A 12,389-nucleotide genomic window follows, 5' to 3' on the forward strand; every position below is an offset into this window, starting at 1 on the left:
GGGCTTGAACTCAGGGCCTGAGCACTGTCCCTGGCCTCTTTTTGCTCAAGGCTAGCACTCTGACACTTGAGCCACAGTGCCACTTCTGGCTGTTTTCTATATATGTGGTGCTGAGAAATCAAACCCAGGGCTTCATGCATGCGAGGCGAGCACTCTACCACTAGGCCACATTCCCAGCCCTCTAGTATAATTTTATTATTGTTACTAAGGTGTTGTACAGCAGAGTTACCATTTTACAATTTAGGTGATATCATATGAAGTAAGTGTGTGTGTGTGTGTGTGTGTGTGTGTACCAGCCCTGGGGCTTGAACTAAGGGCCTGGGCACTGTCCTTGAGCTTTTTTGGTCAAGGCTAGCTAGCACTACCATTTGAGCCACAGTACTACTTCTAGTTTTCTTGGGTGATTGTAGCTAAGAGTATCACAGACTTTCCTGCCAAGTTGGCTTCAAACTGTGATCCTCAGATCTCCGTCTCCTGAATTAGTGCATATTAGTTATACAAAAAGGTCTCCTTATGATACATGTATACCAATATACTTTGATGGAATTCACACCTCTATTACTCTTTTTATCCTTTTATACCAGTACTGGGGCTTGAACTTGGGGCCTAGGCACTGTCCCTGAGCTTTTTTGCTCAAAGCTAAGGCTTTACCACTTGAGCCATAGCTCTGTTTCCAGCTTTTTTATGATTAATTGGAAATAAGAGTCTCTTGGACTCTTAGGAAAACCTAAGCTGACTTCCAAATGCCATCCTCACATTTCAGCCTCCTGAGTAGCTAGGATTACAGGTGTGAGCCACTTGCACATGGCTACTTTTTGTCTCTTTTAAAATAACTTTTTTCTTTTTTTCTTTTCTTTTTTTTTTTTTTTTGGCCAGTCCTGGGCCTTGGACTCAGGGCCCGAGCACCGTCCCTGGCTTCTTCCCGCTCAAGGCTAGCACTCTGCCACCTGAGCCACAGCACCCCTTCTGGCCGTTTTCCATATATGTGGTGCTGGGGAATCGAACCGAGAGCTTCATGTGTAGGAGGCAAGCACTCTTGCTACTAGGTCATATTCCCAGCCCTAAAGTAACTCTTAACAGGTTTCATTGTTATAGTTCCCTTTAGTACAGTTTAAGATTTTTGGCCACTTTCAAACATATACAAAGTAAAGAGAATAGTATGTGACCATCTTCTAGTTTAATACCATAGAGCCATGGCCAGTTGTTTCAAATCCATTTCGCTACTTTTCTGCTCTTGTTTGGAAGTAAAACCCAGAGACACTACTTCATCCACAGTTATTTCAGTAATGACAAAAGATAGTCCTTTAAAAATAAATTAGCCTAGGGGCTGGGAATATGACCTAGTGGCAAGAGGGCTTGCCTACTATACATGAAGCCCTGGGTTCGATTCCCCAGCACCAGATATATAGAAAATGGCCAGAAGTGGCACTGTGGCTCAAGTGGCAGAGTGCTAGCCTTGAGCAAAAAGAAGCCAGAGACAGTGCTCAGGCCCTGAGTCCAAGCCCCAGGACTGGAAAAAAAAAAAAAAAAAAAAACCCTAAACATGAGTAAAGCTACCAGTATTTTCCCAAGTCAAACCTCTGGCCAGAGTTCAGCTCAGGCATCTGATACATTTTGAAATAGAATCCACCCAAGGTCTCCATTTTGCCAATAGCGATAACTATCTTCTCTCTCTCTCTCTCTCTCTCTCTCTCTCTCTCTCTCTCTCTCTCTCTCTCTTTTTCTCTCTCTCTCTCTCTTCCTTGCAACTTATTTGTTACCCAAGGGGCTCAGACCTTTGAGAGCCACACAGATATATTCCCAGAACTTCCCGAGCAACTGGGATGTCTATAGGCGGTAGCTCAGCCCTCTCCACAAATGAGACCCAGCTACCTACAGACAGGTAGGGTGAGAGGTGTGGCTACATTCAGTGCCAGATGTTCAGGGAAGAATGAAGCAGAAAGAAATTGTTACTATTTTAAGATTCACCCCCCCATTGATGTTTTGAGACTTTAAAAATACTGCATTTGTTATGACAAATCAATACAAAGAGGTGCAAAGTGAAATGTATATGTATATAATTTTTTAATTTAATTTTTATTTTTGATGCTGGTCCTGAGGTTTGAACTCAGGGCCTGGGTGCTGTCCCTGAGTTTCTTTTGTTCAAGAATAGCTGTACTACCACTTGAGCCACAGCTCTACGTTGAGTTCTTTGTACCCTTATTAGAATCATCTCTTATTGGAGGTAAGAGTCTGAGGGAGGGGATGGGAATATGGCCTAGTGGTAGGATGCTTGCCTCTTATACATGAAGCCCTGGGTTCGATTCCTCAGTACCACATAAACAGAAAAGGCTGGAAGTGGCACTGTGGATCAAGTGGTAGAGTGCTAGCCTTGAGCAAAAAGAAGCCAGGCCCTGAGTTCAAGCCCCAGGACTGGCAAAAAAAAAAAAAAAAAAAGTCTCAGGGAATTTTCTGCCTGGATTGGCTTCAAACTAAAATCGTCAGATCTCAGCCTCCTGAGTAGCTAGGATTACAGGTGTGAAAAATTATCTTCTCTCCTCCAACCACTCTGCTGTAACCCATTACTTCCACTTGATGGGTCCTTTCACAGTGCTCCTGACCAGCAAAGGTACAATCATCAGTGCACGTAGGCAAGGGTTATTCCTGCCTGTTTGTACGGAAACAGGAGTAGCATAAGCAGTTGTATGTGGAAGGTAGGAGCAGGAGCCCAGCACCGCTGAGGCTGCACTTGTCCCCACCCCACCCCTCCATCTGCTCTATGGCTTTGTCAGCACAATTCCCTGTCAGACTGCCCACTCCTCCTCCTCCTCTAAGATCCACATGCAGCTCTGAGATTTGGGCACTGGCACCTTCCATGAGTCACCCAGATGATTGAAAGACAGACATAGGTTATCGTGTGTCCCAGGTTCCCGTTCACCTTTGCTTTCTACCTACCATCCCCTGAGCTTTCCGTCTGCCTTTTCATTGCAGGCTCCTCCAGCTGGCCGGGCTTCCCAGAGTGCACAGTGCGCAGGCCCTTCCATAGATATCTTCATCCTTTCTTTCCCCTGAGGATGTTTTTGCTGAGCTCTCAATGATCTTCCTACAGATACGACCTCATCAGCTTCTCCCATCTGACCCATGAGAATCCATTAATTGCAGTATGGAGGAACCTCAAACTCCTCACCACGAACCATAGCACAAGGAAAACCAGGCCTCTCCCTCCACCTCATCTCTTGCCCTCTCCTGCTTAGCTGGCACTATCCTATCCATCCTTGGACATGGGTTATTCTATTCTCTGGAGAGTCATTTCAAGACCTTCCTCCCACTCCTTCCCTGCTAGCCAGGCTGTGGGGAGGAAGAGGTTAAGTTTGTTGAAAGAGTTGGACAGCTCGGGCCTGTTCTCAATCAGGGCGCAGCAGGAAGGCGTGGGGAAGTCTCCATAGCAAAGTGATTCGGTAAAGCGTGGGAGAGAACATGCTGATCATTCATCTCTGCATGCATGGAGGAGGGCTGCTGGGCCCTGGGCAGGGCCGAGGCACTCAGTGTCTCCAAGTAAAGCCCTGTGAGTTGGCTTTGTAACTGGAGAAATTCGGCTAGATCTGGCAGAGGGTCAGTATCTCAGGGCTGGCTGGAAGAGGCCCATGGGCCATCCCGCTGGCTGTGCTGTCCTGCTCGCCCCTCCTTGGCGTCTTCCCGAGGCTTCTTGGCCCAGGAATCATGTATATCCTCCAAGAAACTTCCCCCAGCTGGCTCCTCTCTCAGTTTCTGCAGCCCTCTGTGAGAGGGAGGTGAGGCTGGCTCCCTGGTCAGCCCTGCAGTTTGAACCACATTCACACATTGAGGAAGGCGCACGATGTCCTGATCACCACAGGAAGCAGGGAACTTGTTGCTTGGACTTGTTCCTTGGCTGCATAAGGGGAACATAAAACACCTCTCATTCCCTACCTTTTGTTCCAGCCATGCTGTCTCTGGCTGAGCCTGACTGCCATGAACTTGCATTCTTCCCATTCCTACAAATCCAAAGGAAGACTCAAGCTAGATGCCACTTTCTCCCAAAGGTCACTTCCTAGGCATCTCACCCTGTCTGTCTAGGGCCTCCAAAATGGCACTGTACCATGGCTGAGGGTTCCATCTTTAACATTCCTTACAGTGTATCTGGTTCGGAATTTATCATTGACTCCCAGGTGATGGTGATGCTACTGGCCACGGAGCATACTAATCAGGAAAAAGCAAAGCCTTCATCTTTTTCTCTCAACGGAAATTTCAGGCCCAAAGACTCAGTGGGATGCACATGAAACAAAAAACTCAGCCTCAGGGCTGGGAACATGGCTTAGTGGTAGAGCGTTTGCCTTACATGCATGAAAGCCCTTGAATTCTCAGTACCACATACACAGAGGCCAGAAGTGACGCTGTGGCTCAAGTGGTAGAGCGCTAGCCTTGAGTAAAAGTATCTCAGGGACATGGCCCAGGCCCTGAGTTCAAGCCCCAGGACTTCCTCCCAAGAAAGAGAGAGAGAGAGAGAGAGACAGAGACAGAGAGAGAGAGACAGAAAATACAACTTCATCTCTAGTGTTTCTTTTTTCCTGATGTTGGTACTGGAGCTTGAACTCACAGCCTGTGCACTCTATTGACCTTTTCAGTTCAAGCCTAGTGCACTACCACTTGAACCACAGCTCTACTTCTGGCTTTTTGTTGGTGAGCTGGAGATAAGAGTCTCATGGACTTTTCTTCCTGGGTTGGCTTTGAACCATGATCCTCAGACCACAGCCTCTGGAGTAGCTAGGATTGCAGGCCTGAGCCACCAGTGCCCTGATTAATCTCTACTTTGAATTTTCATTCCACTAATTAAAAAAAAAAACCCAGCAACCATGATGGCCAATTTCTGGCCAGTGTGGTCATTTCAGGTGAAAAGTCAGTTAATTCTGAAATGTGCCTTCTTACTTGTCCTAGAAATGTTGGCTGCTCTCCCACAACTCCCTGTGCCCTGGGTACCATGTTGCTCCAGGTGATAGATGTAATGTGGACTCAGTTCTTCTCCTTGGGATCCCACACTGATCTGAACACCCAGGGTCTTGTTATCACCCATTCTCATCCTTTGGAATCCACCAGAAGCACACAGATTTCTCAAGATCCTTGCCAGCATCCAATGAACTTGCTCCACCGTTAAGTTTGCCTCTCCCTGTCTTTCCTTCTTTCCCTGGCCTATGGGGTCCCCTTTGCCTTTCAACTACTTTTTAGCTAGCTCCGGAAACATGGGAGAAAAATAAGCCATGCAGTACAAAAAAGCACTCTTATGTTTATGCAATGTGTTGCATCTACTATTTCTTAGGACATAATTAATTGATATTCCACCAAGAGCAATGACAAATCCTCCCCTTAACTTTGGCTGATCATTGCAACTAATAGTTCTATTGCTTTATTTCTCCATAGGGATGTCGTGAGTGGATAGAGGCGACTAATCTTGGTCCAAGACAGTTGAGTATTTTGCAGTTTGCTCTGTGTCTTTGGTCCAAATGATGTCAGCACTGCTGGAGCCCTCAGGCCACCAAAGATGCAGATGTCCCTGACTGAAGAGTTCGAGAAGTTTGAGAAAGAACTTCACATGTATTCGTATTTTTAAGAGCTGAGTCATTTATTTCAAACAAATCTTTTCATTCCCTTTCTATAAAATATGAGGAAATGGTTACATTTATCAAATTCTGGCTTTCATTTTTTTCCCTTTTATTGGTCTTGTTTTGGTTTTGTTTTGACAGTACTTGGGTTTGAACACAGGGTCTCAAGCTTTTGCTTAGCTGGCTTGCTCAATTGGCACTTTACCACTTGAACCACATTCCCAGCATGGCTTTGGCTAGTTCTGTTGATGGAGTCAATCTCCTGGACTTCAATTTTTTTTTGCCAGTTGTGGGGCTTGAACTCAAGGCCTGAGCACTGTCCCTACCTTCTTTTTTCTCAAGGCTAGCACTCTACCACTTGAACCACAGTGCCATGTCTGACTTTTTCTGTATATGTGGTGCTGAGGAATCGAATCCAGGGCTTCATGCATGCTAGGCAAGCACTCTACCACTAAGCCACATTCCCAGCCTAGACTTTTTTTTTTAACCAGAGCTGTCTTCAAACTCTGATCCTCCATATCTCAGGCTTCTAGGTAACTCTGATAGGCATAAGCCACCAGCTCCTAGCTCTTTAGTGGTACTGGGGACCTCACACTTGCTTGGCAAGTGCTCTAGCATTTGAATCTCACCCACAGCCCACTTTCATTGTTTTCTTTCTATTATATCTTCATTATAACTTATACTTTCCATATTTATAACATGTATATTTTGTGTTGTAACCATAACCCCAGTAATTGTTTTCAATTTTAGCTCCAAACATAAAGATAAACCCCAAGCATGGGCTGGGAAGGTGGCATAGTGGGAGAGTGTTCGCCTAGCATGTGTGAAGCCCTGGGTTCGATTCCTCAGTATCACATATACAGGAAAAGCCAGAAGTGTTGTTGTGGTTCAAGTGGTAGAGTACTAGCTTTGAGCAAAAGAAGCTCAGGGATAGTGCTCAGGCCCCGAGTTCAAGCCCCAGGACTGACAAAAAAAATGTTTTTCTTTTCATTATGTTGAATTCATGAGAAAATCCTTGGCTGAAATTTTTATCCATCTGAGACATAGTCTTTCTCAAGTGTTAATATGGTTAATATGAGGGCTTTCTCTGGTTCATAAGAAAGCTGTCGGAACAACACAGAACGGTGTGTGTGTGTGTGTGTGTGTGTGTGTGTGTGTGTGTGTTAGCAGGAAGTGTGTCTTTTACTATCCTATGCCACACACACACAAGCTACTAACCTCTCACAGACTTTTCTTCATTTTGTGGCTTTCTTCTCTATGCGTTTTTTCCTCACAGAGCATGGCCCTGCCACTCCCTGGTGTAAAAGGGGCTCAGGAAAGCTCTTTTTCTGAAGCTGGAACTCTGCCTCTATTCTCTCCTGCCCACCCCCACCCCCAACAGCTGTTAACACTTAAGCATGTTATCTCACCACAGAAATATATATTTACTTTTTTACTCCATTATAATGCCTTTATAGGGCTTTGTCTCCAAGTGTTGCAAACAATCCTGGTATAGTGATGTCCATTAAATGTCTATTGAATGAATCAGTGATTAACAATGACAAAAAACCAGGTGTGGGATAGGAGAGAACAAGAATACTGCACCAGGGCTAAATTGGGCTGGTTTCACAGCTTGGCCCACGGTGGGTGGCATTGTGCACTCACCCCAGGGGGCTCTGGGAGGACGCTCACACTACCTTCTGTGCCCAGTCCCAGACACAGTAACCCTGACATCTTCTGCTTTAGGAGCCTTGACAGCCTCCAGGCATTATTCAAAGCTAGCTACCTGCACTGAGGCTCAGTGGCCATCATCCCTTAAACTGGACCTGGCTGTACAGAAGTCAGAGAGTACAAAAGGAGAGAGAGAGAGAGAGAGAGAGAGAGAGAGAGAGAGAGAGAGAGAGAGAGAGAGAGAGAGACAGACAAACACACACCTAAGACAGGTGCCAAGGTTCTCACATCCTAGCTTTGGCGTTGATCCTGAGCAAGTTCTCTACCACTCTGTGCTTTCGTTTCCCATGAGTAAAGCAAGAATACTAAAAGTGCCACCTCTCAGGGTTAGATGAGGGTTAAATGAGTTAATACTTAAAATGCAAGGTGAGGGGTTGGGAATATGCCTATTGGCAAGAGTGCTTACCTCGTATACATGAAGCCCTGGGTTCGATTCCCCAGCACCACATATACAGAAAATGGCCATAAGTGGTGCTGTGGTTCAAGTGGCAGAGTGCTGGCCTTGAGCAAAAAGAAGCCAGGGACGGTGCTCAGGCCCTGAGTCCAAGCCCCAGGACTGGCAAAAAAAAAAGAAAAATGCAAGGTGATTTGAATGGCCATGCCCCTTACGTTGTATTATCTAGGCGCTACTCTTGTGAATGTTCACATGGGCCCCAGTGTGAGTTCTCAGCACATGCCTGGCAAATTTATTTCTTCATTTATCAGACAGAGGTTGAAGCCTCACAGAGTGACAGGTGGAGAGAGAGATGCCATCTTGGCCCTGAAGCTGGCTAGCTGGTGGACCCACTCACTGAGCCTTTGCCCCAGGCCTTGGAGCCTGAGAAAGCATGACAAGTAGCATGGGAATATGGGAAGGGCTTTGCAAGTCATTCTAGTTGGATGGGGCTGTGTTGGGTGATTCTTTTATGTTGGTTGCATGTATATTTTTATTTATTTACTTACTATTTTTGTCTGACCTGGGGCTTGAACTCTGGGCCTGGGTGCTATCCTTGAGTCTGTATGTACTGAAGTTAGCACTCTACCACATTTGAGCCACGGCACCACTTCTAGCTTTTTCTTAGTAGTTTATTAGAGAGAGTCTCATGGACTTTCCTGCCCAAGTTGGCTTTGAACCAGGAGTGTTAGGAAAATGGAGGAGAAAGGAAGGAAACAGGCTGTACTTGATCTTCCACAGGCAAGGATTGTTTATTGAAATAGAGTAGCAAGGGGTACAGACCTTCCTGTAGGTATGGAGGGTGTGCAAAGAGGTAGAACAGGCTTTGGGCTTTTATGGGGTCAAAGCAAAGAGGGAAAGGTTAATGAAAAAGCCATTAGGTCTAGGGAGGTGGGGGGCTTTTCGATTGGAATGTTTCCTGCCAGGCTTAGGTGGTTTGCCCTGCATGTATCAGGCAGTCTTTGGTGGCTTCCCTGACCTTTGTATGCACCTGGGAAAATGGGGGCAGGGGTAGGATAGGGCAATCCTTCAATGAGTAGTTAGGATTACAGGCATGAGCCACCAGTGCCCAGACTTGGGTTGCTTATTTAAAGTCAGAAGCCAAAGGGTAGAGGGCAATGGTGGAGGCTGCATGGCTAGGTAATGTCTTTCCAGACCACCCACCCTTGGTACTGCTATGAGGGAAATAGTTGAATAGGGAAAGGAGATGAGGACATCTCAGAGACACAGGAAGGTATGGGTATGGGTTCAGGAAACCCACCACTGGAACCTCTCAAACATGCTCAGGCTATAGAGATAGATGGAAAAGGACCTTCAAGCTTAAACATAGCCCTGGGTGTAAGAGCCAACAGGTGTCAGATGACAGGTCATGTCAGCACTCAAGCAGATATCCCAAACATTTCCCCACCTCTACTGTCCCCTGGCTCTAATGAGTGGCTGCCCACTGACCCTGTTCACACCTTGGTTCCCACCTCCAATGGCTCAACACTGTTGGTACCAAGAGACTGTGAGAGTTGATTGTGTGGCAGGAGTTTGAAGGGAATGTAGACACGGGGTCCGGTTACCATGTGGGGAGAAGTAGGATTAGATAAGAAAGTACTACAGGTGGGGGCTAGTGGCTCACACCTGTAATCCTAGCTACTCAGGAGGCTGAGATCTGAGGATCGCAGTTTGAGTGAGACTCTTATCTCCAATTAACCATCAGAAAACCAGAACTAGTATTGTGGCTCAAAGTGATAGAGCATTAACCTTGAGCAAAAAATTCAAGGGGAACACCTAGTCAAGCTTCATGACTGACAGAAAAAAAAAAAAAAAGAAGAGCGAGATACTACACAACCCAGGGAGGAACCAAGAAAAGTAGAGAGAAACTGAGACTAGACTGTGGAATATAACCAAAGCCCATCTTAGACCTAACTTGCTTCCATTCTTTTTCGGGAGTTCTGAAAGAGATCTTAGTTCTTTAAAATCATTATTTGTTTAAAATTTAGCCCACATGGCTTCTATGTCCTGCAACCAGATAATTATAAGATTTGATAGTTAGTGGCAACTTGATTACTTTTCCATTCGAGGCTGGTGCTCTATCACTTGAGTCACAGGAACGTATCTGGCTCTTTGCTGGTTACTTGAAGATATGAGTCTCATGGACTTCCCTGCCCAAGCTGGTTTTGAACTGTTATCCTCAGATTTCAGCCTACTGAGTAGCTAGGATTATAGATGTGAGCCACCAGCTGGTACTTGATTACTTTAAGTTCCTATTTCTAAACCCACCAAATATATTGTTGAATGATATACTGCTTAATAGTTCTTTTGGATTCATGCTTCCTATTTTTCTTTTCTTTCTTTTTTTTTTTTTACCATGCCTACCACCAATGCCTTATTAATAACTATTGATATAATTTTAACTGGGTATTCAATTGGTATTATGATGGTATGGATGTATTCACAAGTAATTGGTTTTTTCTTCCAAAAATGGAAGAAGAGCTTTGATGGAATGTAACCCAGGGTTAAGAAAACTTGAATGGATTCCTAGGAAAACTCTATGAAGTTTTCTATTAATTTGGAATTGTTCAGTTACCAAACTATTTATAATAAACACTTTGTTTAGCAGGGTTACTGCTGAGAGATCAGCCTTGAGGCTCACTACAAAATACTTTTTGTGAAAAGAGACATGGTTGGTAGGAAATGAAAAGGCTAGGTGATGCACTTCAAATCCTTTGCTTTTCCTAATTCTTACCAGCCCATGTTTATGTTTTAACTGGAGCAGGAAACACCTAGTTAAGTCTCCTGACTGGGGCCTATTATTTCCAAGAGCTTTAATCCATTCTTCCATCTCTGAGGGTGATTCTAGACACTGTCCCATATAAATATTTTAGATACTGTGGCTATTTCTTACTAGAGGATAAAGTAGACTCTTTTAATTAAGATAGACCTTTCCCATGAAAGATAAACTTACAGGGTTCACTGACAAAAATCTTGTTACTCAAATTTCCCTAGGTCTCCCCTGATCAAGAGAACAAATGAGGTCATACGAACAGATGGAAATCTAAATTTCACCCATTCCTTCAGACTTGAGCTGTTTGAAAGTACCTGTATGTTGCTTTGGTGGTTTCCCAGGGCACAGGACCAGGCAAGACAGATGTATCTCACCTAAACTCATCAACATATCCATTAAACATCCCTAAATATTATGTCAGCCATGATTACAGTAACTGGTATGCTGTTTTTTGTTTGTATTTGGGGTGTGTGTGTGTGTGCGCGCGTGCATTTGTACTGTGGCTTGAAATCAAGGCCTGACACTCTCATTTGACTGTTTCACTCAGGGTATGTGTATGTGTCGGTCATGGATTTGAACTCAGGGCCTGGCACTGTCGCTGAGCTCTTCTTTGGTTAAAGCTAGCACTCTATACTTTGAGCAACAGCATCACTTCCGGTTTTCTGATAGTTAATTAGAGATAAATATCTCACAGTTTCCTGCCTGGGCAGGCTTCAAATTGTGATCCTCAGATCACAGCCTCTTGAGTAGCTAGGATTACAAGGCATTCGTCACCAGTGCCCAGTTATCCCCAAGACTTTTATCTCCAATTAACCAGAAAAAAAAGCCAAAAAAAAGTGGAGTTGTTGCTCAAGTGGTTGAACACCAGCCTTGAGGGAAAAAGCCCAGGCCCTGTGGTTAAACCCCAATACCAGCACACACAGGAAAGAAAGAAAGAAAGAAAGAAAGAAAGAAAGAAAGAAAGAAAGAAAGAAAGAAAGAAAGAAAGAAAGAAAGAAAGAAAGAAAGAAAGAAAGAAAGAAAGAAAGAAAGAAAGAAAGAAAGAAAGAAAGAAAGAAAGAAAGAAAAAAAGAAAGAAAGAAAAAGAAAGAAAGGAAGGAAGGAAGGAAGGAAGGAAGGAGAGGGAGAGGGAGGGAGAGAGGGAGGGAGGGAGGGAGGGAAGGAGGGAGGGAGAAAAAGAAAGAAAAGGAAGGAAAGAGAGGAGTAGTTGTAGTCAGTCTAGCCAACATTCTACATCTTTCTGAGTAATGTTGTCAAGCCCCTGAATTAGAAAAGTTAAATGGCAGCATACTGATCCCTTAAGTATGTACCTGGCTTGGGGATCCCCAAAGTATGATTGATTGAATCTCAGAGTATCCCTGAGGTGTCACTGTGAGCTCTCACTTGGAGGCCCAGAGTCTTCTAGGAGCCCCTCCCATGTAGCCAGGGGACCAGGTTCCCGGCAGAGATGAGTGACACAACCTCACCTCTGGTCTTTCAACCAAAACCCTATTACTGAGTCTTACTTTCCTCTTTCCTTAGAGTGGAAATGACCTCCCTGGATGGATGGCCTTTTTCCATCTCTCAAGCAAAAAATTCCAGCCAGCTTAGCTAAACTGCTAGTGTGCCAGGTATGCCAGATGTGGTTGGGTCCCAGGGGTAGACCTTGTTTAGGCTTCCTTATTTTTTTAACACTAATCTTCCTCTGTGTGTGTACATATATATATATATGATATATATCACATATACACACACACACACACACACACACACATATTTGTTGTTGTTGCTGCTGCTGATGCTGGTTTTTCGGTCATAGGGCTTGGACTCTGGGCCTGATCACTGTCCATGAGCTCTTCAGCTCAAGGCTAGGGCTCTACCACTTTTGAGCCACAGCATC

The sequence above is a fragment of the Perognathus longimembris genome, chromosome 6 (assembly GCF_023159225.1).
Source record: "Perognathus longimembris pacificus isolate PPM17 chromosome 6, ASM2315922v1, whole genome shotgun sequence".
NCBI lineage: Eukaryota > Metazoa > Chordata > Mammalia > Rodentia > Heteromyidae > Perognathus > Perognathus longimembris.